Here is a 5,999-nt window from a genome sequence, read left to right on the forward strand (position 1 = left end):
GCATTGCATGATAGGATATGCCATAATCCTATGAGTTGGAGCAATCCAGTAGACAGAGTCATGGTTGGCCAGGAATTGCTCAGAGAAATGGAAGAGTAAGTTGTGAAAATTAGGAAAAATCTTAAAGCTACCAAAGATAGGCAGAAAAGTTATGTGGATATTCTTAGAGTTCATATACAATTTAAAGTTGAATATCATGTGTTTTTAAAAGTTAGACCGTGGAAGAGCTCATTAAAGCTGGGAAGTTGTTCCAAATTAGCGACATGTTATTGTGGACCTTTCAAGATCCTAGAGAGGATTAGACCATTTGCATATAGACTTGCTTTTCCTGCATCTATGCATGTTCATGATATATTCCACGTATCTTTGATTAAAAAATTGCTACTAATCATGTGATTTATTGGAATATGAGCTAGGTGGAGCCATAGGGAAATTTTGAGGTATATTCCATATTTTTTTTGGATAGGATGGTCAAAGTGCTCTGGAACTTAGCCATCAACATGGTAAAGGTACAATGGACCCTAATTGAACCTGATGAGGCTACTTGGGAGAAAGAAGATGTAATGATGAAAAAATACCCTCATATTTTTTACTGATTTACTATATATAGATGTATATATGTGGCACTTAGGATGATCCATAGAATAAGGGGGGAAGGAATTTAATACCCCAGTCTTGAATTTTAGTCGTGTAGATTTGTTCGATCTCCATTTGTAAGTTTCAATGTAATTCGACCATCATTTTCTATCTGTCACATTAGTGGTATGGTCAAGGATTTTTTTTTATCTCGACTGGGGCTGCTTCAATGAATATTTCATGTTCCTTTGTAAAGAAATATGCCCTAGCCTCTGTAATTGATAGTCTAATTTTCATTGCGTAGTTCTTCAGGCACTTTTTAATTTTTGTTTGCCACCACTGCTATATCTCTTCTAAGGTTAACATTTATGTTTGCATGTTATAAGTACTTGAGTCCAATACCGACAATGGAACCAATGTTGTAGTCTAGTAGAAAATGTGCATTGTTTACCAATAGAAAGGGAAACAATAACATACATAATCATATGCAACATACAAAAGATAGAAGAGAGACAAAGTAGCAAAGATCTAGCAAAGCAATACTTTATACTATATATTATCAATAAACAAATCAAACCCCATACATTGAAGTGCATACATTCATATATATAGATATATATATATATATATATATATGTATGTATGTATGTATGTATCTTATCGAGACAGTGACAACAATTTAATTGTCAGAATTGACTTTACCTAACTCACTCACATAGTTGACTTGACTTGAGGATTGACTTGAATTTACAATGTGCGCTTTCTTGTTGACTCAATTGGGCTAGTCGACTGAGTCGAGTAGCCCCTCCAACAAATAGTGGGCCACTCCAACAGATAGTGGGCCAAAGTAATTTTGCAGTCATGCATGCCTATGTATTATTTTTACATATTTTGGGACGAACACACCCAAGCATATATGCCAATTTTGGTTACGTGGCCAAAGGGATAGGATTGTAATATGATGTAACCGATGTACATATTTATAGTAAAATATTATAAAATAAGCTGGCTATGAATCCCACTCCACGGTAAGAGCATGGAAACTCCACAGTAGCAAGGGGCAACAATGTTGGATGACGGGTGTTGGTAATATTGACACCTGAGGCCCACTTGGCTTAAGGGTGTGCCACATGGCAAAAATGCCATTTATTTATGGACAATGTATATATATATATATGTATCTATATAGCTCCCAGCTCGTCCAGAACCCAAGCTTAAGGTTCACTAGTTGGTTGACCAGGATTGAAGTCCAATCATTATATATATATATATATATATATATATATATATATATATATATATATATATATATATATATATATATATAGTTCAATAATTATATATATATATATATATCTCCCAGCTCATTCAGAACCTAAGCTCAAGGCTCACTAGTGGTTGACCAGGACTGAAGTCCTGGTCAACCAACTACTGAGCCTTGAGCTTGGGCTCTGGACAAGCTAGGAGTTGTGTCAATTTGTAGCCTGGACGGTGCCTGGATCCATAAAGCAACATGACTGTTGGGTTGGCACCTTGGCCATGAAGGTATGGTTATTGTTTGTTTACCTTTTCCTGTGGAGTTGAAGTCCCATCTCGAGGGTGACCCATGGTTGAAATTCATGAACCACGCGGTATATGGTAGGGCAGAACATGGAAAGTCTGTAGCTAGTTTGTTAATTTAGCGAGATAAGTATTCCTTCTTATGTGTCATACTGCTTATATGATTTTGCTGTTAAAACCCTAAATTAGAGGTTTATGTATAATTATTATAATGATTATAGTTCCACTATTTATCTTAATGTTATGACTATTTAATATTATGCATTTCCTATGCATTTTTCTTGTATTCATAAATTTATGGATAAAAACCCTAGATTTCGTACTTTGTATGAATTCCTTTATATTATGTTGTGCATACATTTGAATCATTGGTTAATGTGATGTTAATTTACCATCAAGCACCATTTCTATTGTGCATACTGTAATTATGAGTATAATTAGTAAATTTGGCATTATAAGATATTACTGTTTTCTTCTTTCGCAAAAAAAGTGTGTTTTTAAAGTACTATGGTGGTAGTAACGTTTCCCAATAAAAGGCTTAGGATGTTACAAAGATAGGCCAAGTGACCAAGTAAAGAAGTTTGACATAATGCACAAAATCAACCACACAATGAGGATTAACTATGACAAAAAAAATTGACCAGACCAAGAGGATGAACCATGATAAAAAAGATTACTGCATGGGTAAAGATTGACTGGCCAAAAGAATCAACCAAAAAAATTTAATTAACTAGAGTACTAGGGGTTTCCAAGGAAAAAGAATTAACGAGGTGGAAAGAAATAAATGCATTGATAAAATTGATTGCATTGATGAACATGATGAAAACAAGCCAATAACTTCAACTAAGTAAGGATCCAGGGTAGGTCACCAACAAATTCTCATCAATTCCACACAATAATCACATAAATTAAATTTAATGATATTAATTCACCCCACCCAAATACTACGACAAATAGACCATTACATCCAACAATAGCAAAAGATTACTAGCACTTAACACATTTAGTTTGATCAAGCTAGTGATAAAATAATTAGTGAAACAATGACACCAAGGACGAAAGGCCAAATACATACCAATGAAGCCCTTGTCAAACTCCAAACTAAGACAAGATATGACAAATTGACTACTTATGAATTGGAGATCGACATGAACAACATCTACTAATCAAAAGTTGATGAGATTTTCTAGGACAAGCATTAGGAAAAATTTACTATCTGGGGGTTAGGTGTAGGAAGATGGAAAAAGGAAACCCTAGTCTGGGAGAAAGCCCAAATCATAACATATATGAGTGCTCCACACGTAGCCAACTTTCGAGGTTGCAAGGTAGAAGTTGTCAATTTCATAATTATTCTATACCATGAAGGGACATTGTGGTTGGATCAACCCTTGAAAATTACAAGTGGATTAGTACGTAGGATCATGGGCCTACCCCAAAAATATGAAATTGTACAAAAGATAGTAGACAAGTGCATGGATTCCTATACTCACGAGGTTTACCAATGCAAAGAATCAAAGGGGGTAATCAGTTAGGTCAAACAACAAAATGTCAATGGGAATGCATACTTATCTTCTACATTAAATGGAGGGAAATAAAATGTTAAATTAAATATGATAGAAGCTATAGGGAAATAACAGAGCATGGGAATCTATTCAATTGGGTCAAGCATCTTATTGACATCATCCAGATAAATTTTCACTAACGCAAAAACTCAAGCAAGGCAATTCATTTTCCCTAACTTCTTATATGGATGTCTATGAGTCAGATTTTTCCAGTTGGTGAAATGACATTCACCAAAATGATTATGCCCACACCATTTAGTTTCTAATGCTTTGCAAATTTATAAATGGGACAACTAACCTCATGTTTAGTGAATGGGTCAAAAATTTGAAGAATGCCTCACATAGATGGAGAGTAGTACAAAAGGTCCAACGAACACTCCCCCCCTTTATTACACGTTCAACTAAATTTAGACACTACAAAAGTATGTTAAATGGATGGTATAGTAACACCACTAGAATATCTCAACTACTATTCAATTGTTCAAGAAATTCCGAATGAATTGGAATGATACTTGAACACCACTTTTCCAATTCCACCAACTACAACAGCCAGAGGAGATGATATCATATTTCCTTTACAAGATGATGAATTTGAAGAAGAAAAAGAATATGAAATTTACACAATACCATTTTTTGTTGATGAAGAGACCCTAGTTGTATCATCAAAGAATAATACGGTTAGAAATAAACCATTTAGTAGCACCACAAATCAAAGCACTAGAATCATATTTAGAAACTAATTAATAAGTGCCTCACACATACTATAAAGACTCTAAATTCAAGAATAAATATGACAAAGTGGCCCAATGGATACTAGAAGAAAACAAAATTTACAAGAAAGGAGACATATCGAACAACGTAAATCCTTAGCTCAAGTGTCAAACCATCTTTTGTCGAAGCGATTGGACAAGAAAAATATCATTTTTATCAATACATTGAAAACAAATTTGTAATTGGAAGTCAAATGAAACAATGAGGGAAAATTCCAATGGGTAGATGACCAAAAACAAGAGTCCAACACAACCAAGACCGAACACCAAGGAAGAAGCAAGCTCAAACAGACTAGGACTAGAAAAATAGGAAAGGGAGGCCCAAATAAAAATAGGACAACATAATTTCCATCTACATAAACACAAATCAACTTGAACACCTAACCTAAGTTAAACAATAATTTCATTACCAATAAGCTCATAACAACATAGTCTAAACAACCATCAACAATTGTCTAGCTCATCATATAATCAACAGTAGTTTGTACCTTCACTAGTAGAGACCTAGTTGATTGTAAGGAGTGAGCATACTAATAATTATGTAAGAGATGAACAACAAAAATCAAATGCAAGATAGAATCAATAACAATTGGATGGCATATATGATCCACATTAGTTAGATGAAAGAGATGATCCACAACAATTAGATGCAAGAGATGATAAACAATATTCATGTGTTAGATATGATCAATAATAGTAAGATGTAAGGGATGATGAACAATAGTAGTCAAACCTAGTGAAAAAATAATAATAGTTTGAACAAATAAATGATCAACAATATCAATAATTGACTCATCCACTTCAATAACCAACAAAATTACCAAGAGATAGTCGACCAACTAGACTAGAATGAAACAGAGGAGAAATGAGCTCAGGAGTAGACCACAGAGTAAGTGACATAATAGCCAACTCAGCAGTAGTAGACTGGACCACTAACAGATCTAGGGTCGATAGACCAATCAACCACACAACGAAAAGAACAAATGATATAGGATAAACCAGGGGAGTAGTTGATCATACCATTATTCACAAACCAATTTTATCCCACTCCTTATATAGTGGTTTTCCCTACAAAACTAGTATATACCACACCATCACTATCTCTACAATTGACACTAAAGTCAAAGAAAAGGAAGAGTCACAAAGCGAAATCACTAGGAAAAGGCTGAGAAATCTAGATTATAGATAACCTTTAGAACATAAATGGCTTAAACACCAAAACTAATGTAATTTTTAACCCAACAACCTAAAAGAGGAAAATCTTGTTGCTGTCATGCACTTCCAACAGTCATAAATGATTAAAATCTTCAGAAAACACAAGTTTGGAGTGCCTTTCAAGCAAACTAGGAGTGTGGAAACACACTAGGATCAAGTATCAATGGGTGCTAATGCTAGAGTTGTGAAATATAAGTTAAATAATAGCCTAGCGATAGATATATGCAATATTTTAGAGAAATTTAAAATAATAATTGCATAGATTGGAGGGATATTAATCTCCCTAAGGTCAAACTTAGATTTCCTCCCAATCAAA

This window comes from Pinus tabuliformis, chromosome 6, assembly GCF_031772625.1.
Source record: "Pinus tabuliformis cultivar Carrire ecotype Pingquan chromosome 6, CPIR1, whole genome shotgun sequence".
Taxonomy (NCBI): Eukaryota; Viridiplantae; Streptophyta; class Pinopsida; order Pinales; family Pinaceae; genus Pinus; species Pinus tabuliformis.